Source organism: Palaemon carinicauda, chromosome 10 (assembly GCF_036898095.1).
Source record: "Palaemon carinicauda isolate YSFRI2023 chromosome 10, ASM3689809v2, whole genome shotgun sequence".
Taxonomy (NCBI): domain Eukaryota; kingdom Metazoa; phylum Arthropoda; class Malacostraca; order Decapoda; family Palaemonidae; genus Palaemon; species Palaemon carinicauda.
In genome coordinates this window covers 25,398,769-25,425,533 of record NC_090734.1, presented here as the reverse complement: position 1 = coordinate 25,425,533, position 26,765 = coordinate 25,398,769, and positions in this window count along the sequence as shown.

The window sequence follows — 26,765 nt, the reverse complement described above, 5'->3', positions numbered from 1 at the left end:
GCAATTGAAGGGTGGCATTATGGTTTTAACATAAGAACAAAAAAATACAGAATTGGTGTTATGGCAACTAGGCTACTCAGTGGGAGAACAATTAGAGAGTTGAACACAAATATGTTAGAATTATCGAGAGATTTAAGAACATGCTTACAAAAATCCATATCGATCAAGTGATAAGGTTTTTAAGAACAGTTGTTCATAATTTTTACCAATTTTTAGAATTATATTGTTTTTTATGAAAAAAAAAATTCTAATAGGAATAAAAATCATAATACCTCCTTTGCATTATTTTATTTTTAAACTTTTCATACATAAACTATTATTATTATTATTATTATTATTATTATTATTATTATTATTATTATTATTATTATTAATAATGATAATAATAATAATAATAATAATAATAATAATAATATTAATTACTATCATTTTGATCATCCGTTACAATCAGATCTTCCCTGGCAATTCCACCCTTTACATAATACTAGATATGCTGTTAATAATAATAGTCAGGCCATCTCCATCATAAGGCTCACTACTACACAGTACTCTTGTCAGGTTAGGTGGCTTTGTTGGAATAAGCGTATTCCGGTTATTTCTTAGTATTGCTTGTTTAGCTGATAACCATTAACCTGTTAATTTTTTTTTGAAGGGTCTAGTGAGTTGACGTGTGTCGGAAGATGTCTGATTCCAGTCAGTCAGTCAGTCAGAGCCAGTCAGGTATGTTTACCTGTGTACCAGTACGTGGCGGCATCCGGTACTGACTACCTGGTTATTTGGTTTGAAGCTGTCAGACGGAGTATGATCTTCGAGTTAGAGGTCGGCAGCCTTTGGCCAGCATTGGCGCGTTTCCATCGTCGAGAGGACGACGTGTCGAGTGCAACCTCATTGGGCAGCAGCAATAGTGTGTTTTCGTCGTTGAGAGGACGACGTGTCGAGTGCGACCTCACTGGGCAGTAGCAATAGCGTGTTTTCGTTGGCGAGAGGTGTCGCGTATGACCTCATTGGGCAGCAGCCTTGGCCGGAATTAATGTGTATTTGTCGTATGGAGAGCGACATCATGTGGAATGTGGCTCCATTGAGCATCATTGGTGTTTTTTGCCAGCTGGGGAGCGACACTGTGTGGAGGGTTAACCTCATTGGCAGCAAGGAGCTGTATTGATGACCTTGTGTATAGGTTTGTCTGTTGTTGCTGTGTCGTAAGCTGTAATATCCTTAGGTTGACCTAATGATACCTTGTTTTGCCTAATTCTCGGAATTGTTTAGAGGTCACATATTTAAGTAATGTAATATTTTACTGCTCTCTTACAATGTTTATTGTTTTCATATTTTTTAATGTTTTAACTGTTTTTATATCTAGTTTTAATGCTGGCTAATTTTGAGCATATTTATTATTTGGAGTAATGCTGCTGGTTCATTTTGAATGTCTTTAGTTTGTTTTGTGCCTGATTATTTTTTGTTAATGACTTTGCATATATTGATGCAAATGGTCCCTTAATCAACTTTGTATTAATGTTAATTTTTTGACTGACTTACTGACTCATTTGTACAAAAGTGTAAATATGTAATTGTAAAAAATTAGTTTGAGGTTATTTTATTTTGCTTGTTTAGTTCCTCCCTCCGTTGCTAGGCTCTATCTCTGCCAGTTTTTCCAGTCCCGAATGTCTTAAAACTTATAGAACCTGATGAACCTTTAAGGCGGTTCATAACAATGGCGACCTTGCCAGGATTCGGCATTGTTTGACTGTCAGGTTAATGGCAGCATCGAAGGAGAGTAAGAGAGGTGCTGTTTAAAAAAAAAAAAAGAATTGTGATTTTTTTTTCTCTTGAGTTAGTGAGATGTCAGGTTAGGTGGCTTTGTTGGAACAAGCGTATTCCGCATGTTTCTTAGTATTGCCTATATAACTGATAACCATTAACCTGTTCTTTTTTTTTTGGAGGGTCAAGTGAGTTGACATGTGTCGGAAGATGTCTGATGTCAGTCAGTCAGTCATTCAGAGGCAGTCATGTATGCTAACCAGTGGACCAGTACGTGGCAGCGTCCGGTACTGACTACCTGATTATTTAGTTTGAAGCCGTCGGACGGAGTATGATCTTCGAGTTGGAGGTCGACAGCTTTTGGCAAGCATTGGTATGTTTTCACTGTCGAGAGGACGACATGTCGAGTGTGATATCACAGGGCAGCTGCATTAGCGTGTTCTCATCGTCGAGTGGACGATGTGTCGAGTGCGAGCTCAGCAGCAATATTGTGCTTTTGTCGTTGAGAGGACGTGGCGAGTGCGACCTCACTTAGCAGCAGCAATGGCGTGTTTTCGTCGTCGTGAGGGGTCGAGTGTGACCTCATTGGGCAGCAGCCTTGGCCGGAATTAGTGTGTTTTCGTCGTATGGAAAACGACGTCATGTGGAGTGTGGCTCCACTGAACATCATTGGTGTATTTTTGTCAGCTGGGGAGCGACACTGTATGGAGGGTTAACCTCATTGGCAGCATGGAGCTGTATTGATGACCTTGTGTATAGGTTTGTCTGTTGTTGCTGTGTCGTAAGCTGTAATATCCTTAGGTGGAGTGTGACCTTTTAAGGTTGACGTAATGATGACTTGTTTTGCCTAATTCTCGGAATCGTTTAGAAGTCACACATTTAAGTAATGTAATATTTTACTGCTCTCTTTTGATGTTTATTATATTCAAATTTTTAATGATTTAACTGTCTTTATATTTAATTTTGATGCTGACTAATTTTGAGCATATTTATTATTTGGAGTAATGCTGCTGGTTCTTTTTGAATGTCTTTAGGTTTGTGCCTGTTTATTTTTTTATATAACTTTGTATATAAGGATGCCAATGGTCTGTTAATTATCTTTGTATTAATATTAATTTTTTACTGACTTACTGACTAATTTATATAATAGTGTAAATATGTAATTGCAATGAATTAGTTTAAGGTTACTTTATTTTGCTTGTTCAGTTCATCCCTCCATTGCTAGGCTTCATCTCTGCCAGTTTTCCCAGTCCCGAATGTCTTAAAACTTAAAAAACCAGATGAACCTTTAAGGCGGTTTATAACAATGGCGACCTTGCCAGGCTTATGCCTTGTTGGACTGTCAGGTTGGTGTTAGCATCGGAAGAGAGCTAGAAAGGTACTGTTTAAAAAAAAAAAAAGATCTGTGAATTTTTTTTTCTTGAGGTAGCGAGGTGTCAGGTTAGGTGGCTTTGTTGGAACAAGTGTATTCCGCTTGTTTCTTAGTATTGCCTGTTTAACTGATAACCATTAACCTGTTCTTCTTTTATATGGAGGATCAAGTGAGTTGACGTGTGTCGGAAGATGTCTGATTTCAGTCAGTCAGTCAGTCAGAGGCAGTCAGGTATGCTTACCTGTGGACCCGTACATGGTAGTGTCAGGTACTGACTACCTGGTTATTTGGTTTGAAGACGTCGGACGGAGTATGATCTTCGAGTTGGAGGTCGGCAGCCTTTGGCCAGCATTGGTGTGTTTTCATCGTCGAGGGGACGACATGTCGAGTGTGACGTCACTAGGCAGCAGCAATAGTGTGTTTTTGTCGTTGAGAGGATGACTTGTCCAGTGCGACCTCACTGGGCAGCAGCAATGGCGTGTTTTCGTCGTCGAGATGTGCTTAGTTTGACCTCATTGGGCAGCAGCCTTGGCCGGCATTAGTGTGTTTTCGTCGTATGGAGAACGACGTCATGTGTAGTGTGTTTCCACTGAGCATCATTGGTGTATTTTTTGTTACCTGGGGAGCGACACTGTGTGGAGGATTAACCTCATTGGCAGCATGGAGCTGTATTGATGACCTTGTGTATAGGTTTGTCTGTTGTTGCTGCGTCGTAAGCTGTAATCTCCTTTGGTGGAGTGTGACCTTTGAAGGTTGACCTAATGATGCCTCTTTTTGCCTAATTCTCGGAATTGTTTAGAAGTCACACATTTAAGTAATGTAATATTTTACTGCCCTCTTACGGTGTTTATTATTTTCATATTTTTTAATGTTTTAACTGTTTTTATATTTAATTTTGATGCTGAAAAATTTTGAGCATGTTAATTATTTGGAGTAATGCTGCTGATTCATTTTGAATATCTTTAGTTTACTTTCTGATCATTCTTTTTTTATAACGTTGCATATAATAATCCAAATGGTTTGTTAATTATCTTTGTATTAATGTTAATTTTTTGACAGACTTACTGACTAATTTGTATAAAAGTGTAGATATTTAATTGTAATAAATTAGTTTGAAGTTACTTTAATTTGCTTGTTTAGTTCCTCCCTCTGTTGCTAGGCTCTATCTCTGCCAGTTTTTTTCCAGTCCCGAACGTCTCAAAACTTAAAGAACCTGATGAACCATTAAGACGGTTCATAACAACTCTAGAAGTTTTATTCCAGCTCTGACTAGGTTGTTGAATGATATTCCTAATCGGTTTGTTGAATTAGTAGTACTTCAAACGTTTAAAATGGCACCAAATGTTTATATGTTGAACAGGTTCACATAAGACCCTATATAGTCTATATTTCAAATATCTGTTTTAAGTTTATTGATGTTTTTAATATATTTTTTTTAGTTTTTCATTACATCTGGTGTCATTTATTTATATCCTTATTTCCTTTCCTCACTGGGCTATTTTCCCTGTTGGAGCCTATGGGCTTACTGCATATTGCTTTTCCACCTAGGGTTGTAGCTTACCTAGCAATAATGGTAAGAAAAATAATATATATATATATATATATATATATATATATATATATATATATATATATATATATATATATATATATATATATATATATATATATATATATATATTCTGCAAACCTCAACCTTTATAAGGAGAATTCCATCTGAAAGCACTGAAAAACTGAAATTTACCTCTTTCTCAATATAGATGAAGCCTCAATGCCGTTAAGAAATGCCTTATCTTTATTATTATTATTATTATTATTATTATTATTATTATTATTATTATTATTACTTGCTAAGCTATAACCCTAATTTGAAGAGCAGGATGCTATGAGCCCAAGGTCTCCAACAGGGAAAATACCACACTGAGGAAAGGAAACAAATGAAAAATAAATATTTTAAGAAGATATTCAAGATAAATATCTCCTCTATTAACTATAAAAACTTTAACAAAACCAAAGTAGTAAAAATAAGATGGAATAGTGTACCCGAGTGTACCCTCAAGCAAGGGAACTCAAACCCAAGACAGTGGAAGACCATCGTACTGAGGCTATGGCACTAACCAAGATTCGAGAGCAATGGATTGATTTTGGAGTGTCCTTCTCCTAGAAGAGCTGCTTACCATAGCTAAGGAATCTCTTCTACCCTCACCAAGAGAAAAGTGGGCAGTGAACAATTATAGCGCAATAGCCCCTCGTGTGAAGAATAATTGTTTGCTAATCTCAGTGTTGTCAGGTGTACGGGGACAGAGGAGAATCGGAAAGAATAGGTTAGAATATTTGGTGTGTGTTTGTGTAGGCAAAGGGAAAATTAACAGTGACTAGAGAGAAGGATCCGACAAGGTAGTGACAGGCCAGTCAATAGGCACCATAAATCTGTAGCGGTAGTATCACAACGGGTTGCTGGTGTTCTGGCTAGCGTACTACCTTTTGCTGCAAGAAATAATGAATTCTAATATGCCAGTTGGTAATAAAGTTTTACTCATTGGTTGAGATATCCAGCAGATGGCACCAGTAAATCGATGATAAACAAACACAGTAGTTATTGAAGCATCAGTTAAACATTTTCAATAATGACGACATGTAACTAATTTGAGTACTATACAAAATATGGGTATTGCTGGTCAGGTTGACTTCAATAAATAGCTCATACAAACTGGCAATGGAACTTTTACAAATGATGAAGGTTTAGAAGAGCATTCATAGAGAATCCAAAAGATATGCTGTTAACGAGTAGCATTGTACAGTAAGTTTATAGTTAAATCTGAAGGTGTTACAATTACAATCGTATGTACTCAGAGAGATATAGATGAAATAAGATTAAACAATGAAATTGTGCCTGGAGAGAGAGTCATATATGGAATAGTGGATTCAATTACAAAAAATGAAGATACAGCATTAGGTAGTTATCCATTCGAATTCATTAACTCCTTAACACCTGGAATGCCTCCATAGGAACTCCTGTTGAAAATATATGAGCTAATATTATGCTACTGGAGAACTCATATAATACAAAGCTGTTGTATAATTGTAAAACCTTATTGATTGTAGTTATATTCAAAATGTACATGCATGAACAAATCATCGGTAGCAGTAAAAGAGAACAATCATTTATCCCTAGATTAAACTTATCTCCAAGTGATGTTTATCTGGCTTCTCAGAAGAATGCGGCGGCAGTTCCATGCAATACCAGCTTTCGTGATGATTATCAATAAGTCAAATGGCCAAAGTTGAATAAGGTACCCTATAGTAAGTACATTAAATATTATATCCTATTTTACACCAAGGGTAAATGAAAATCTCAAGATTTTTGTGAACAAAAAAGAATCACAAGGTGTAATGTCCTGCAACAGAATCTTTACAAGATATTTTTAGATGAAAGAACTGCCCAATTAAACACAATAGGTTTTTATTTAGTCATATTGGAAAATTGATTCACTGTTTACAGCAAGTTGGGATAAAATGTATTATAAAAAGAGAAAAAAAAATAACAATCAGTTATGTCAACTTTTTCTAATCAGTTGCTAAAATATTGTTATTAATAAAATTTTCATGAACTTTTCTGACAATTTTAATGACGAAGATGATCAATGGACTCCTGCAAATATGCATCTACAACAAACTAAATACACGGAAGCGAAATAACAATATTCTTATGTCAACAGCTGTATTGGCACTGGTTTCTTAGGTTAGGTAAAGCCTTACTATAGATTTTTTTTATAGATTTTTCTAATGTATTATATATAAACCAAAATCTATTTGTTAACTCGCTTATTCCATCTGTATTTTATATCCAACTCAGTATAAGGTACTTAACATTAAGTGAAGTAATACTGTATATATGTTTCTTTCATTTCAAACTGACTATCTATATAAATGTTTCGCCGTCATTTTGGATAGCACGGGTATATTCACAATGTTACTTCCAAAGTATAAATCAAAGCAGTGCAATATGAAAGCTATAGTTTGCTATGCACGAACAACTGATTCAGATGAAGAAAAGAAAGATGAATATAATGATATACTGTACAGTGAAGTAAAGGGTCCATGACAAAGATAGGAAAAGTGTGCTTGGTGACATCAATGCAAAAGTTGGAGGGAATAATCAAGGTATGAATGAGGTGAAGGCTGTTGAGGGTCTTGTCGAAATTACAAATGATAATGGAGAACCTTCTATAACTTTCTTCTACAAAATACCATGTCATTTGAATTAATCTTTTCAGCAAAAGGAGACCCACAAACATATATGGACTTCTTCAGGTAGCAGTTAAAAGGATCAAACAAATCCCATAGTATTAATGAAGAGAAAAGGAGGACTCTGACAAATCTAAGAAGCTATAGCAGTGCATATATTGGTAGTCACTATGAGCTACTCATTGCCTCACTGAAATTAAAGAAGAAAGCACCCAACTAAAATGTAGATATAATACCTACTATAAATTTGATAAAACTATGCATTTACAAGATGAACACAGACAAACCATTGAAATTGAATGTGAGAATTGATTTGCAGTTATACACATTAAAAAACGAAGAGCAGACAGTTAACCAAGACCGGTGTGATATTAAGAACATATATCAGTCAGCATGTAACAAAGCTTTGGGACACACAGGTAAAAGAACCTCGTGGATATCCAATGATTCTTGGGGTACTATGAAAATAAAATAAAGCCAGAACATTATTATTGAAAGTTTTCGAGGAGTTATTGAAAATTACAAGCTAGAACATACTAAGTATTCCAGTATTGATAGTGATACCAAAATAAAAGCTACGAAGAGCTGAGAGGATATTTAGACAGGAAAGCAGATGAGACTTACAAAGCTATGAATTCAGGGAGTGACTGTTGTGTAAGAATTGCTCATATAATTATTCTTAATTCTTTTTTTCATATACCTGAAGCTAAGGTAGAGGTTCATGTGGCCATGAATGAATTCAGTGTGTTTGAAGTTAGATCCTTCATGAAAACACCCAAGAGATGGAAAACCCGTAGATACGATGGAATAACTGTTGAGATGATATTGGGGAAAATTAAGTGACTCCCAAAATACTTACAAGATTATATTTTAGAATGTAACGTGAAGAAGAAAAATCTGAATAATGTAAGGTAGGAGGGAAGGTGAAAACTAACCCCCCCCCCAAAAAAAAAAAAAAAAAAAACAAGATCGGACTGTTTGCCATATTTAGAAAAAGGCATCACACTTACCTCAGTTGTTATGCAAATATATAGTTTGTTTATTTTAAAGCGACTAAGGAGATATATCAATTGAAAGTTAAGAGATAAACAAGAAGGATATAGGAAAAACATGAAAGTGTGCTCAACCAATTGTCTATGTTAAAACAAGTGGTAAGGCAATTTGTAGAACATAGAACTACACTTTTGGTGGCATTTCTTGACTAGAAAAATACATTTGACAGTCGGCACCTGACAATTTTGTGGAGATTCATGCGTTAATAGAGAGTTGCTCTTAAATATTCATATTTCATTAAGGCAGTTCATGAGCGTAGAAAGTGTAAAGTTAATGTTAGTGGACCTACCAAATCCAAGGGAATATGTTGTCACCTATTTTGTTTATCCTCCTCATGTACTTCATAACGCATGGGACAGTTGGGGGTGGTGAAGAAGAATAGGACTGGATTACTAATAGTAAATTAGCTGACCTAAGGTATGTTAATTGCACTATCCTTATCAACAGAACACCACGGCATTTGCAATGTTTGCTTACCAGAATGTATTATACATCACACAAGTTTAGAAATTTAGGCTGAAGAAAAATAATAGAAATACAGATATGAAAAGAAGAGAATATGCAATTGAAGATGAAATAACATTGGAGGGAGAAGATATTAACCAGGTAAAATCATTTAAATAATTAGGATATAGGATTTCTGATGTTACGTCCTCAGAATTGAAGTTAAATGGAAGATTTAGAAAAAAGAAGCAATCAGACAATGGGTAGATTATGTAAAATTTAAAAATAGAATCACCTTAAATTTCAAATAAAATCAAATCTATATATCATTTTAGGGAAATCGCTGTTACTGTATGGGGAGTAATCATGATATGACAATGAGAAGATATCCAACAAATTCTGTAGATTTGATAATGAACCTTCAGAAGAATGTTGAGAGCATATTCAAATATGATATCCTATTTTACAATTCATACCACGATCCACTCAATTGCACATCTTATTTTTTAAGCTATTCTCCGTGAACATTAATTCCTGAATTTTTCTTTGTAAATTTCTAAAAAAAAACCGACTGGGTCTTCTTTTTAATTCCTTTCTGAAACGAAATTTTCTTTACTTCCAATATTGATATATTCAAGTGTTTTGATACAAGATTCATAAAGTCCTTTTCTCTGAAGAGCTTTCATTATTGCTGATGCCTTTTAGAGAATCAAAAGATTTCTTATTTTGTATAGAGGCCATACATTCTGGTTTGTCATACTGTGTTGATTTATTCATTAGCAAGTTAAATACATGTATATGTTCAGTTTATGAATAACAGAATTCTTAGTTTGATAAAGTCTAGCTGTTTTTCTATACGGCCTTTTATGATTTTCCTAGATATTTTTTTGAACTAAGGAGAGCCAACTTATTGAGCGGTATTTTTTCAGGTAATTTTAGTTTTAGTTTTTTTGTTGATTCGTATGATTATAAAGTTGAACCAGTATAGGTATCGAACATTCTTTTCAGACATTTTATGTAAAGTTCAGCCAGCTTTACTACTATGAAATCTTCATTTATTATTAAATCTGTAGTTGGGCCATCTTTTCCTTAAGGTTTATTACTATCCAAACCTTTCATTGCTTTCGTTACTTCTCGTACTAATATGTTTTATACTGGTTCAGATGTTACACTATTTGTATTGGCGAAGTTATTTCTTATATCACTCCTTTATAGCATTGTATAAAAATCCCCTGCAATTTTGATTCTTCTATCGTTTGTGTTGATAGAGAGTTATTGGGTCCTTTGACTGGCCAGACAGTGTTACATTGGATGCTTCTCTCTGGTTACGGTTCATTTTCTCTTTGCCTACACATACACCGAATAGTCTGGCCTATTCTTTACATATTCTCCTCTGACCTCATACATCTGACAGCACTGAGATTCCCAAACAAGTCTTCTATCAAGCGGTTAACCACTGGAGTGTAATTGTTCAGTGGCCACTTTCTTCTTGGTAAGGGTAGAAGAGACTCTTTCAGCTATGGTAAGCAGCTCTTCTAGGAGAAAGACACTCCAAAATCAAACCATTGTTCTCTAGTCTTCGGTAGTGCCATAGCCTCTGTTCCATGGTCTTCCACTGTCTTGGGTTAGAGTTCTATTGCTTGAGGGTACACTCGGGCACGTTATTCTGTCTTATTTCTCTTCCATTTGTTCTGTTAAAATTTTTATAGTTTATATAGTAGATATTTATAACGTTGTTACTTTTCTTAAAATATTTTATTTTTCCTGTTTCCTTTCCTCACTTGGCTATTTTCCCTACTTGGGCCCCCGGGCTTATAGCATCCTGCTTTTCCAACTAGGGTTGTAGCTTACCAAGTAATGATAATAATTCTCATTCATTTCTATGAAAGCAAACACCTGTTGTGGCACTGTTACAGGTCTTGGATGTTATTATTTGCTACTGCATATGAATTAGTACCAGAAATATTATGTTTTATGGATTTCTTTTAATACTTTGATGTAATTTAGAGATATGTTGAGTATTTACAAATGACCTGGTTATGTTTTCATTTTTTTAAAGAATACTAGAAAATTGTTTGTTAGTTCCTGGTCACTGTATCCATCAGGTAGCTTCTTTTCTTTTACATTTTCCATTATACCATTCAGGAGACGATATAACTTATTTAAGTCTGTTGCTGCTTCGAGGATCGTTCTTTTATAGTATTCACTTTTTTTTCTTCTTAGTAGGTAGGTATATTGACACGCAGCAGTTTTGTATTCTACCCAAGTACTTTAAATTCTCAACTTATTCCACTTTCTTTCTTTACGTCCTTTTCCCTCTTTTTTACCAAAGTCTCTCCTTCAAACCAAGGAGGTTGGTCTTTTACGGTTATAGTGTTTTTCATCGGTGGGCACATGGTATCATATTCACCTTTACTCACTTTACTGTAAGTAGTCATAAAACCGTTAGCACACTCAGCTCCTAACAGACGTTAATCATCATGATCACAGGGAATGTTAATAGCATCATTTATTTTCTTTGTAACTTCTTCAATAAATATGGTAGGAGAAAAATTGGATTTATGTCTAAAGTTTATTTTCTTTACTAATGCATGTTTCTGTAGAGGTAGACTAAACGTATTAAGTTTGTGTTCTTTTATATCAGATACAATATTATTCATGTCATCACTTATAATTAAGTCTAGCGTATGCCCAGTTAAAGTAGTCGTGCAGCTGACGTTATTCAATAGAAGATATGATTCTAGTAACTCACTAAATGCCAAAGCGTCGGGATTTGATGCGTCATCCATCTAAAAATTTAAGTCTCCAAAGATAACTAATTCTTTTTTCTCCATGATAATCATCTCAATGAGAGCACCGAATTCTTCCAAAAAGATACTTGAGTTTGTTCTAGGAGGTTTGTAGATTGGTACAAAGGATATTCCTCTATTTTTTGGCGTAAATTTTATTTCTATATAATTAAAGCGTGTTATACTAATTCTTTTCAACGTTTTGAGATTTGTATAACTTTTATGAATAAAGAGTCCGACACCCCCACCACACCTACCTTCGCTCGTTATGTGAAAGAGGGCATGTGTGGGGGGCGTCATTTCAGTGATCTTTGCCTTGTCCAGTTCATTTAACTATGTTCAGATAATGCTAGTATATCTAAATATTTCTCGTTTATTAGTTCTTGAATTTGAACAGTCTTGTTACCTACAGATTGTATATTTACTTAGCCACAGTTTATGACATCCCTAGTAACCATGGTCAGTATTTTCCGCTAGTCTTTTCAATTCCAAGTCAAAAGCATTGCAGTCTTTAGAATTTACAGTATGGTCACTTGGTCTATTCAACTTTATGCAGTTTATACACTTTGACACTTCCGAATTACACTCCGTGGCAGAGTGTCTCCCTGAACATTTCCCAGAGACTTTATCTTCATTCTTAGACTTGCAATCTTTTTCAAAATGTCCATAGCTCTGACAGTGGTAGCAGGTGATCACCTGGTACCTATCACGTATGTTATAGATACCCCACTGTAACGAAAATCTGTCTCCTTTATCATGAATAGCCCTCCGAGCTTCAGGATCACATTTCAGCACATGGTGGGTGGTCCCCCCGAGGCATTTCTCTTCAGGACTACCCTTATCTTATCTTCAATATTTTGGATATGGTCTAAGTAGCGATTTCTTTGAGTCAAAACTTTTACTACATCATTTTCCTCATTGTATATATTGCATATTATTTTTGGTTTTAGTTTTCCGATTTTTCTCGTTTCAGTGTCAGCCACCAATATCCGAATTTTGTTTGCCACCGCTTCTCTGATCATATTGTGTGCAAAGTTTACAACATTTCCATTCGTAGTTGACCTCGTGTTAAGTATAGCAATGTCTTAAAGTGCTTGTTAAACCTCGCGTTTTCTTTCAGTAATTTTAGTTGTTGTATTATTTGATTTAATTATCAAAAGATTTTTTTCCTTAACTTTGTCAGCAAATGTCGGTTTCTCCGGCTTTGGGTCTACCAATGTTTGGAATGTTGCTTGAATTGATTCCATATTCATGGCAAGAATGTTAACTTTCTCAATGAGGTCGGTGATCAGGGTGGAATTTGCTGCGTCTGCACCAAGGTCCGCAAGTTTGTTTTCCAAGTCATCGATTTTTGCATCTTGTTCGTTCAGGGCCAGATTACTCATGTTTCCATCTTCCTTTGATTTTAATATTCCTCATTTTTTTTTGACTGGCGTCACGTACGAAGTGAGGGTATAACGAATCTAGGTTATTCTGGTCAATCTCACCGATGGCTCTCACTACATGCTCACATCTCTTATGGTAGAGTCTTTTACATTCACATACTATACATTTTCTCCGTTCTCCATCCGTTTCATTGCATATGAAGCAGACACAGTTAAGAGCAGACATGATGTACTGTTTTTTATCATTTAGGTTTCTCCATGAGACTAACTAATATCTTTTCAATGATATTCTCAGCGAGAAACACAAAGCTAAAACATGACTCTGGGCATGAATAGCAGAGCTTGCAACAACACGTCCACACTCTAGCACTGACAACGATAAACAACAATCTATTCACGCTTAGCACAAATCAGCCCAGAGGTAACAAATAAAAACAGTAACACAATAAATGAGTTCAAGAACAAGGTAAACAAGATCATAAAAACTCTCTAAATGCTTAAACTGAATTGCTCTAACAAAGAGCATATGAAGTCTCCGTGGATGGACTAAAAACTCTTTGAGACTTCCCAATTCCTTTTAACATCTTGTAACACACACTCTCTCTCTCTCTCTCTCTCTCTCTCTCTCTCTCTCTCTCTCTCTCTCTCTCTCTCTCTCTCTCTCTCTCTCTCTCTCTCTCTGTCTTACGTATCGAATCAACAAGTTAGATTTATAAATGACTAAAGTCGTGACTTTAACCTTCTCTCTCTCTCTCTCTCTCTCTCTCTCTCTCTCTCTCTCTCTCTCTCTCTCTCTCTCTCTCTCTCTCTCTCTCTCTCTCATCGAAATGAGATAAATCCTAAACTACATTGATATTTCCCTTGAGGAATGTTTGTATTTACTGAGTAGTAGACCCATTCTTACTCAAATTAAGGATAACTTAAATCATAACTAGAAAGATCAAATCACTTTTAAATATTCTCACCTCCTTAACATATACTGTACTCTAACTAGAATAATCAATACATCAACAGAATCCCTAAGTGTTTGGCTCACCAAGATCAACATTTACTTCTCATCAGTTGATCTGCTAATTTTTATTTTTCCGTATACCTGCTACCACTTACATGATGTTTCAAGTTAGGAGTATCAGAGTGGAACTATTTTTCTTTTTTTTTATTTTTTCTTTTTTAACATTAAAAAGTTAGTTGGGTACTCATTAGACGCCATACCTCTGTCACGGCAGCTTATTTTTCAACCTTTTGCTCTACCTTGACCTTAACCTTTGACCTTAACTGTATTAATATGCGTGTATTTTCATACACCCAAATAGGAGCCTAGTTTGAAGTTTCTGTGACAATAATGTCAATACTTGTGGCTGATTCCGAGAATCGGATATTCGAATTGACCACGACCTTAAACTTTTACTTTGACCTTCCAAAATTTAATAATTTCCAACTTTTCACATAACAGTTATTCCCTTCAAGTTTCATTATTCTACGATCAAAATTATGGCCAGAAAGCTGTTCACAAACAAACAAACACATAATCACAAAAAAACATATAAACCTGGGTTAAAACATAACCTCCTTTAAAGTTCGTCCACGGAGGTAACAGAACGATTCAATTCTTATTTAAATCAGAAATAATAAAGTTAATCTCAAGTCACCTTTTCTGTTCCATTATACGCCTTTTCATCCCCAGTCAAGGCAATTAGAAGATTTATAGAATTGCAATACTGCTAACCATCTCTATTTTATTTTTCAGTTAACTCTGTGCCTTCCAGATTCAAACTTTGTAAATAATTAGAAATCATCAAGAATATGACTCTCCTATTCGGTTTCTGTACGAGAATCGAAGTAATGCATATTTTTAAAAACTAAGCTACAACTCACCGTTTAGGTAATTATAAATATTATAAAATTTAAAACTTCATCTACGATAGTGATCAAGATTTAAAATCATTATATGTATTGAAATCTATTGCAAATAATATCGTTTCTTTAAACTTTATATATCCTTTATTTAATTTTCAGTTATCCTCCTTAATTCAATTTTAGCGTAGTTTCAGCTTTGTTGTCCGAAAGTTTAGGAGCAAGAGCCATTTTTCACGTTCGACTTCCAATTTTCAGTGATGCCTTTGTGAAACTTAGATTATGCTCTAGAGACTCGAGCCATTTGACTTCTGGGGATCGGTTTAATTTTTTCCTTTTCATGGAAAATTGAAGATGAACTTTTCACTTTGAATTTCAAGGGGTTAAAACGAGTAGTGAAGGCATTAAACATATTTAAATGCTTTTTGACTGAATTAAACATATCTTTGATTCCTTTTTATCTAACTTCATGTGTTGTTTAGTATTCATGTCATTTTTAGTTCATATATCTATTATACTCGCATAAACATATATGTGTAAACAAATGAATAAGTTACAGACATCTTTCACAAAAAATATAAATAATGAAACATAGCATGTAGAAATGTACACAGTATAAAATGAAATAATTTCACTCATTTCCTCTTATCACCTCTGTAACTGAAATGCAAAATAATCATAGTGATAAAAGAAAATCATATCAAAATCAGTATTACACATCCTGATCAATTCTTTCCCTCTGGTTATGGGCAATACGGGCCTTTTGGGTGGGACAGGGGTAGGAATAGACATTCCTTCATCCCTCAATTTTACTTGTCTGGGTTTACGGCACAATTTCGCAACACAAAATCCCTTCTTAGACATGCACTTGTAACTATCAATTGGTGGCCACTAGACGTTTTCCCGAGAAAATCATTCATCTTCCTGCCCTTCTCTGTTAACTGTAAGTATGAGGTATTGACATCAACACATTCTTTCTTATTGCCTTTCCTCGAGGCTGAACTTTAATCCCGTACCCACTTGCCCTTCGGTAACCGCCCGCGCCCCAGCAACCAGGAATCATATAAATACATGAATAATACAGCCTCCGTGGGACAGATCTCACCTGACCTATTGAACCTCTGATTGGTTTTAGGTTCACTCAGCAGTATACCATACATATTACTTTACTCAGCAAAATTACCACAATATTTTACGTATACAATAAGCACGAACATAAGAACACATAGTTATCATCAACTTTATTTAAAACATGTCAAAAGAAGATATGAGGTCTTTCCAAACAACAACAACAAAGAAAAAAAAAATTCCAGTCATCAACTCGAAGAATATCATATATGCAGGGGTAAGGAGGTACACTCTATTTGACACTTTTGAAAACTACCTCTTCCGGCACCATATGTATGTGTGCCTCATGATGTGCAGACACTGCACCATTAATAATGCTTTGTATCACAACTGAGTTAGATTTAACCATATTTATTCGGTATGGACCCAGATACGTGGGCTCTAGTTTGTGTTTCCTAGTTTATAATCATTGCAAATACACACGATTGCGCACAAATACTTTTACCGGTGGGGTTCTTAACCGACCATCATACTTTGAGCTGTGTTTTTCATTAGCTCTTTTCGAAAACCATTCAGTGATGTTCATTACTCTCCTTAAGAGATTAATAAGCAGACACAATATTACTCAGTTGAATAATTTCGAAACTAGTGCGAATTAATCAGGACCGTATATGGTAACACAGGATCTTGTCCATACACTAAAAAGAATGGAGTGTCCCTACACAAAGCATTATATGCAATGTTCAAAGCTAGCTCAGCTCTAGGAAGCATGGCGTTCAAATGAAGTGGGTCATCTGCCACTAAGTAATGTAAAATTCGCACCGCTTCCCTTTTATGAGATTCCATTAAGCCATTAGCTGAAGGCCTATATGCGGTCAGTGAAAAGTGTTCAATTTTCATCATGTTTGTGACCAATTTCTCCACCTTATTTATAAACTCGAGATCATTATCACTTATCAAAATTTTCGGGAAACGAAACCTAGTAATGAAAGAGTATAGCGCCTGGGCTAAAGAATTTGCCAATTTATCCAATATTGCCCAAGTATAAGTGTAAGGAGTAAATGCATTAACATATACACATATAAATTTATGTTGCGTTAAACCAGACAGAAATGGTCATACCACATCCATATGCACCCTATAAAATTTATTAGGAATCACAGGCTACTCTCTGGCTTTCAGTAGAGTGTTTTTATGTTCTTTTATACAATTACAAGCATGAAAATATTTTATATAATTTTCTATAGTTTTTTTATTCCTAACCAAAAGAAAAATTCACTTGCCATCCTTAATGTTCTATCAATCCCTAATTGCCCGGCATACAGGCTTACGTGTACAATATGGATGGCTCGATTGATTAAAGAGGGAGGTAGAACTACCCTTGCACTGAATTCCCTTCCCCTCTTCTCGTAAGCACAATATAAGATATTATTCGCTATGAAAAAAGTTCTCACAAGGCACATTCCGAAATGATGGATGATTCTCCGATTCTCCTTTAATTACTGCTCGCACTCTTCCCATCCAGTCCTCTTTTTTTCCGTCCCTCTCGGACTTCCTTTATGTCCCAATCTCCCAAGTCAATCATCCCACCTGCATCATGCATCATCAGGGCAATCATTCTGGAAACCTCTGGACATTTCCTCGGCCACCTACATACATTCAATTTCACCGTTCCCATCTCTCTCTCTCTCTCTCCTCTCTCTCTCTCTCTCTCTCTCTCTCTCTCTCTCTCTCTCTCTCTCTCTCTCTCTCTCTCTCTCGCGCGCGGATCTCATTTTCTGATAGCTCCTCGCGTGAATTCACATCCCATTCTCTATTTTAATGGGGGTCTTCCATATTTTGGTTTCGTTCCTCGTTCCTCGTTTCTCTCGTGTGCCGTAGTTGTTACTCTTATTACTGCATCTCTAGAGAGGGCATCAGCTATATTGTTAGCTTCACCGTCTATATTATGAAACCTCTTTATATTAGACTCTAACAATCTTTCAATCATCTTACTTGTCTAGAAGTCAAGTCACCTTTGTAGTATAATTCACGTAAGGGGCGATGATCACTATGTAACTCAATCGACTGACCTATAAAAAAGAGCCAATTCCTCTCTAGAACAATAAAATAACCAATGCCTCTCGATGGAATGTACTATAATTTTTTTCTGTCCCTTCTCATGCCCTGGAAGTAAAACAAATGGGTTGCTCTCTACTTTTATCATCTAATTGAGAGATTACACCACAAATAGCGAAGCTAATCACATCTGTTTTCACTAAAAACAGCTATGAAATCTTTTTTTGTTTTTTTAAAGCATCTAAGGGTCTCGCATCTCTCCGAAACCTCTTATGAATTTACAGTAATACCCAGCAAGCTCAAGGAACTTAGCTACTTCCTTAGGGGTACGTGGCCTGGGGAAATCTCTAATAGCTTCTAATTTACTGGGGTACGGTTTGATACCTTCTGGGGGTATTATGTGACCTAAAAATTCGGTCTTTTTACAGGAAAGTTTGGACCTTGACTAAATAATTTTCATACCAATAAAACGCAAGGCTTCAAAAACTTTACGAATATTATTATTTTCTTCGGCCGTTTTCCATGTAATTATAATATCACCTAAATAAACAAGAACATTATGGCCAATTAAGGGACACAAAACTGCCATCATTACTCGAGAAAAATTACTTGAAGCTTTTTAACACCAAAAATAAGAAAATTAAACTGAAATTATTGATCGTTAACTATAAATTTCCCATTTACATTTACAGTCCTCCTGAATGGGTATTTGGCATCAAGTATTGTTGTAAACTATTTACTATCTTATACCTTCACAAGTAATTCTTCGATCAATGGCAATACAAATGCATTATTCTTAGTATCTACTTTCACCTTTCTATAATCAACACACAATCTTACCGAGCCATCCTTTTCCCCTAACAGCTACAATTGGAGAAACACAGGGGACTCGCTCTCCTCGATTATCCCTTGCCATCCTTAATGTTCTATCAATCCCTAATTGCCCGGCATACAGGCTTACGTGTACAATAAGGATGGCTCGATTGATTAAAGAGGGAGGGTAGAACTACCCTTGCACAGAATTCCCTTCCCCTCTTCTCGTAAGCACAATATAAGATATTATTCGCTATGAAAAAATTCTCACAAGGCACATTCCCGAAATGATGGATGATTCTCCGATTCTCCTTTAATTACTGCTCGCACTCTTCCCATCCAGTCCTCTTTTTTTTCCGTCCCTCTCGGACTTCCTTTATGTCCCAATCTCCCAAGTCAATCATCCCACCTGCATCATGCATCATCAGGGCAATCATTCTGGAAACCTCTGGACATTTCCTCGGCCACCCACATACATTCAATTTCAACCGTTCCCATCTCTCTCTCTCTCTCTCCTCTCTCTCTCTCTCTCTCTCTCTTCTCTCTCTCTCTCTCTCTCTCTCTCTCTCTCGCGGATCTCATTTTCTGATAGCTCCTCCCGTGAATTCACATCCCATTCTCTATTTTAATGGGGGTCTTCCATATTTTGGTTTCGTTCCTCGTTCCTCGTTCTCTCTCGTGTGCCGTAGTTGTTACTCCTATTACTGCATCTCTAGAGAGGGCATCAGCTATATTGTTTGCTCACCGTCTATATTATGAAACCTCTTTATATTAGACTGTAACAATCTTTCAATCATCTTACTTGTCTAGAAGTCAAGTCACCTTTGTAGTATAATTCACGTAAGGGGCGATGATCACTATGTAACTCAATCGACTGACCTATAAAAAAGAGCCGATGCCTCTCTAGCACAATAAAATAACCAATGCCTCTCGATGGAATGTACTATAATTTTTTTCTGTCCCTTCTCATGCCCTGGAAGTAAAACAAATGGGTCGCTCTCTACTTTTATCATCTAATTGAGAGATTACACCACAAATAGCGAAGCTAATCACATCTGTTTTCACTAAAAACAGCTATGAAATCTTTTTTTGTTTTTTTTAAAGCATCTAAGGGTCTCGCATCTCTCCGAAACCTCTTATGAATTTACAGTAATACCCAGCAAGCTCAAGGAACTTAGCTACTTCCTTAGGGGTACGTGGCCTGGGGAAATCTCTAATAGCTTCTAATTTACTGGGGTACCGGTTGATACCTTCTGGGGGGTATTATGTGACCTAAAAATTCGGTCTTTTTACAGGAAAGTTTGGACCTTGACTAAATAATTTTTCATACCAATAAAACGCAAGGCTTCAAAAACTTTACGAATATTATTATTTTCTTCGGCCGTTTTCCATGTAATTATAATATCACCTAAATAAACAAGAGCATTATGGCCAATTAAGGGACACAAAACTGCCATCATTACTCGAGAAAAAATTACTTGAAGCTTTTTTAACACCAAAAGTAAGAAAATTAAACTGAAATTATTGATCGTTAACTATAAATTCCCATTTACATTTACAGTCCTCCTGAATGGGTATTTGGTAGCATCAAGATTTTAAATCAATTGTTGTAAACTATTTACTATCTTATACCTCACAAGTAATTCTTCGATCAATGGCAATACAAATGCATTATTCTTAGTATCTACTTTCACCTTTCTATAATCAACACACAATCTTACCGAGCCATCCTTTTCACTAACAGCTACAATTGGAGAAACCCAGGGGACTCGCTCTCCTCGATTATCCCTTGTTCCTTCAATTTATACTAATTTCCATTTCTATCTCACTCTGGAAATTAATGGGTACCTTTGTGGCGGGATGTTGCAACACGAACCCCTACACCCTGGGTCACACTAAACAGACAATTGTCTCTGCAACAAAACTTTCCCCTTACGTTATCATAAACTGGACTCTTAGACAAAAAGACATAAAAAAAACATAACCGTAATGCTATATTTCTTAAAAACTAAAACGTTTAGCCCAAAATCATAAACAATCAAAATACTTAAAACTAATCTTAAACTTAATAAATGTAAAATAAACTAACACCGATTCACATAAAAAACCTTACAAACTTAAAATTAAACGGCACATCAACACCAAAATATATGTAATATATGTTGACACCAACACAGTCGTCCTCACACTGGTAAACTGTCTTTTGCAGCACACTACCACAGCTCTGTGTTCAATAGTCTACTGGGTGGTATAATTGCCACAACTACTTCCCTGATTGGGGTCTTGGTTATCATCATCATCATCATCATCATCAACAGCAATCGGAAGTTCATTCAGTCTGGGTCATCTAAAATTATGTAATTCATACAAACCGTATCAACTTCCTTATCATTAGCCAGGTCTTCAACAATCAATTCCACAAAAAAATCTCGCGAAAGCAGGAATTACGGCCGCAAATGAAAAAAGAAAAACACTTACGAACACTCCTAGCTAACTAAACTATCGCACTATAATCAAAGATAAATAAATTGTACTTACTGTTGAAATAAACATAAGACTTCCATGCTGGTAGAAAATCTAAAATGAATCCAGCACTCAAACCACATAACTGCCTCTAGCTGCAGTCAAATAAAAAAGAACAGTCACCCAAGACATTCACAACTTTCCTAACCTAGGCTAAAATCATAAAAAAAAACCCCAAATACACCAACAGTTTTTCTCACAACAAACAATCTACACACTAACTACCTCTCGCTCGCTAATAGGCACACACATATACACACACTCTCTCTCTCTCTCTCTCTCTCTCTCTCTCTCTCTCTCTCTCTCTCTCTCTCTCTCTCTCTCTCTCTCTCTCTCTCTCTCCAAATCCGTCTTACACAACACTTACCTGATTTTTTTTTCATAACCCAGTCGCAGTCGGGAACAGGACCTCTGCTTCGAGTAACTGGGGCTTCATACACTCTCTCATTCACTTCTTCCATATCGCTATCATTCATTGTCCTATTCTGATTCCCATCTATACTCTTATCATCTAATATATCAGACACTATCCCATCTACCTCACTATCATCTGGTCCTTAGATCCCACTTATTTCTGTCAACATTTCATGTGTTACAACAAAACTATTTTCTACTTTAATAAAAGAATCATTCATAATACTTATCATTCTCTTATCTGTAGTTCTCGCATTCGTCATACTTTCTTTTTCATCATCTAAGGAAAAACCACACACACTATAGGTGTCATTCCTACTCAGTCATTATTCATCTGTATTAACACAATTATCTTCCATACTCACCTGTACATTTACACCCCTGTCATGCATATTCGGACTCCTACCTATGCCTTTAAATTTCCCTAGCACTTTGTCATCATTTAAACTTACGAACGCCTCTTTTTCCTATATTCAACTAGCACTAATTGTTTATTTTCTAACCCTAACTTCTCATGCATACTAGGTTTATACTCACTTATTTCCAACCAATTATTCATCCCATTCTCACGATCATTGATCCTATTCCTTCCACACACAGAGGAGGACTTCACCCAGTTGAATCCTCTAATTACCTAGTTTCCGGAATATCCTGACTGACTTAATCCCTTCCTCCTACAAACCTTAGCTATATGTCCTTCTACACCACATTCAGTACACTTCGGACACTCTTCGCCACACATCCTCGCATAATGCCCATCCTTACCACAATTGCAGCAAATCACATTTGTACGATTACTCCTACATCCACTCACTATATGCCCAGTTATACCTCACCGATAACACTTAACCTCTTTCTCTTCTCTTACACTCACTAATACGATGCCCTGTCTCTCCACACCCGAAACATGCTCCAAATGCCCATCTACACTCATTCTTTATATGTCCTACTTTCCCACACCTATAACATTTTTCTTCATGGCTACAACTACCTGACCTACCTCGCTGCGCACAAGCACTCCTATCCTCAAAAACCTGATTCCCTTTCCTAAACCCTTCATTTGTCCTTAAAGGTATTCCCACATTACTCGCCCTAACACTTCTATTTACTACACTATCAGCTACCCTCATTCATCCTCTCATAACAGCATCTCTAAAACTAACAAGTTACTGTTGAAAATAAACAAAAGACTTCCATGCTGGTAAAAAATCTAAAGTAAATCCAGCAGTCAAACCACACAACTGCCTCTAGCTGCAGTCAAATAAAAAAGAACTTTCACCCAAGACATTCACAACTTTCCTAACCTAGCTAAAAACATAAACAAACAACCTCATTTATACCAACAGTCTTTCTCAAAAACAAACAATCGATACACTAACTATCTCTCGCTCGCTGACACACACACATACACACATACGCAGACACACCACTCTCTCTCTCCTCTCTCTCTCTCTCTCTCTCTCTCTCTCTCTCTCTCTCTCTCTCTCTCTCTCTCTCTCTCCGGATTTGGCAAACAACTAAAAATAATACAAAAAAAATAATAATAATCCACCCCTTTATAAGGCCTTGACGTAATTGGCTCCGCCTGCCTAGTTTCAATGTTAAAGGGAAATTGATCAATCCTCCGGGGTGGCTCGTCTCTAATTGCAATTGTATTGGGATAATTATTAACAATGTTAAGAATTACAGACTGATATTCTGGCGGATATAGTTTTTGAGCTTGCATGCGTACTGAAGTTGTGGCTTACAATATTCCATCATTAGCAATTTCACCTAACTTTAATTCACACACAGTATCACTTCCTAACACAACTCTTTCATTTTTTTATTAATTAATTATCGTTATATCAGCTCTGTTCCATTTTATTTTTGCCAAGAAACCTAGGACAACATATGCCCAATTATCATGGGATTTAACAACGACCTTAATTCCTTCCACGAGAGGGTACCATGGGGTCACTGATATGCTCAAAATTTTCCTGGGGGGGGGGGGGGTGCCAATATTTCTACTACCTTACTTAATTGTCCATCCTTTCCTGCACAATCACTTACTCTCTCATGACTTTCTATCGGCAAAATACATCCGTATTTGATTACTAATGACAAAATCCAACCATAGTATATCCTCGATTTTACTGTAATTCCCAAGGAGGGCAAAACAAAAAAGATCATGTGTAAACTTCACAGATCCCACCTTGAAGTTGACGATCGTTGTATGCCTTGTGTGTAGTTTTTACCTCCTGGAGTGTCGAGGATGATTGATGCCTCTTAGTGTAGTGCGTTTTAGGGGAATCCTTTTTCCAAACAGCGAAACGCCGTCTCCTGTGTCGATCAGCGCTCAAATGGACTTACTTGGTAGATCAATTCTAACTGCTAACATTTCTAGCCGCCCTTTAGGATATTTGGGGCACATGCCAACGACTTCGCGGCAAGGGTGAGGTCGGGGGGTACCAAGGGAGGTCCCAGTGGCTCCTCCACTGAGCTCATCGTAGTTACTCCCCCCGCTGCCTCGGCTGCTGCTTCTGATGTCATGCGGAGGGGGGTGGAATTGATCTCTCTCGTCTCCCCCTTCCTCTGTTGCCTTTTCCTTGGATATTGGACGGGGGGTGGTGTGGTGTGGTGTGACACAACCTGCCCACCCTCGGCGTTTTTTGCTGGGCACTCTTGAGAGAGATTACAGTAGGCCTGACAAGTGTAACAGACGGGAAATCGTTGGGAAGGGCACTCCACTCGTTAGTGCCCCTCTCCTCCACACTGCCAACATATGAAGACTCTTCTCACTTGCTAACTGTATTCTCTCTTCTCCCGCTTTGGGGGTTGGTGAGTGCCTCTCATGGCTGCCACTGTCTCGGAATTGGGGGCAGTTATTCTCAGTCATTTTTCCTTCTGGCAAACTGTCTAGAATGTTTTGTATCGCCATCACTACATCTGCTAACAAGCGAGTGTCATTGAAAAAATAACCACATAGATACGGGTTTACTAATCTACGAATATGTTTATGAGCAATCGCTTTTTAAACGCCCTCTGGGAGATTGGCTCTTCGTGTAACAAACGAATCACAATCCCAAAAATGTGAGTTGTAAAACTAAGAACAGTTTCACCTTTCCCAATTTTGGGTTTGTAATTTGCTTTTGTGTCCCCTTTTCTCGCATCAGGAAAGGTGTATTTCTTAATTAAAAGTCGTTTTATTTACTGTCTTGTGGCCAACACATTACCTCCATTGCCGGATCATCTTTCAGCAATCTAATAACTTGAATTGTTTTTTTCTCTTTCTGACCACCCATATGTGGCTACCTCAAAGTCGTCTCAAAAACACTTTGATCGACCAAAAACCTTCATTAGGCCGTTAATCATTAAAAGACCTAACCCTTGCTTGGAGTTCTGGCAATTTTCGATCTATGGGGTTTAACGTATTTTCACTCAGATGTGCATGTGTACTTTCACTTGTGTGGCGTTTGAACTTCGTTTATATACATTGGATATGCTGTTGTTGTGTGCCATTCATCTTATCGCTCAACCTAGAATCTGTTCATTAACTCGGCTAGGTTATCTAACTTATTTTCTAAGGTCTTCATAACCAAATGCTCTTTCTTTTTCATCTACCTCAGTAGCAGTGTTTGATATGTTAGTTCTCGCATTTCTAGGCATCTTGAACTTTTATTTGACCGGCTTATAGAACAACTTTGCTCACACCATACACAAAAAAACGTATTTGTACACCTGACACCAATATATCCCATGACAATAGATAATAAGACATCGGAACATAGGCTTTTTTTCACTTTGTTACAAAAAAGTTTGTGAGTACACTTGTACACAGGCAATATTCCCAGGTGAGTTCCTTGTCTAACGATCGCTCAAATAATACTGACTAACTCTCGGAAAGTAAGATGCAATGTTACTCTATCAATATGCTGAATGGTAGGTTTTGTGGAATTCTCCAATGTGATGGGAATATATAGTCGAACACATCACCTCATGAGACTAAGTACATGTCACGTATAACACAGTTCAGTGATCGCACCCTCTTAAAAAAACCATCAATCTGATTGTATAAAGCACATAGGATTAGGAACATATATATATATATATATATATATGTATATATATATGTATATATATATATATATATATACACATAAATATATATATATATATATATAATAATATATATATATATATATATATGTGTGTGTAATATATATATATATATATATATCTAAATATATATATATATATATATACATATATATAGATATATATATCTATATATATTTACATATATATATATATCTATATATATATATATATATATATAGATCTATATTTATTTATATATATGTATGGATATATATATATATATATATATATAGATCTATATTTATATATATATATGTATGGATGTATATATATATATATATATATATTATAATCATCATATTCTCCTACATCTATTGACGCAAAAAGCCTGTATATTCAGATTTCAAATTCATACTTCTCCATTCATCATCTACTCCATCCTTCATAACCCTCACTCATGTAGGCTTGAGCCTTCCAACTCTTCTAGAGCCTTTTGGAGCCCAGTAGAGAGTTTGGTGAACTAATCTTTCTTTTGGAGTGCGAAGAGTATGCCCAAACCATATCCATCTACCCGCCACCATGATATCATCCCCATATGGCACTAATCAATCTCTTTTATAGTTTCATTTGTAATCATCTCCTTCCATCTGACTCCTATTATTATACTCATGGCTTTGTACTCAATCTACAAAAATCTATTAGATATTTTTTTTCATTTTCATACCGCATCCCCATGCCCATACAATAACACGAATCTCACTGAGCTGGAATGTTGCTTTATTGGTTTATATGTAATTTCAGGCTATTTGATCTCCAATTTTTTTCTTTATCGATCCATTGTCTAATTTTCCTTTTTTTTTTTTTTTTTTAATTTTTCATCAAATTCCATTTATGAAGACCCAGTAT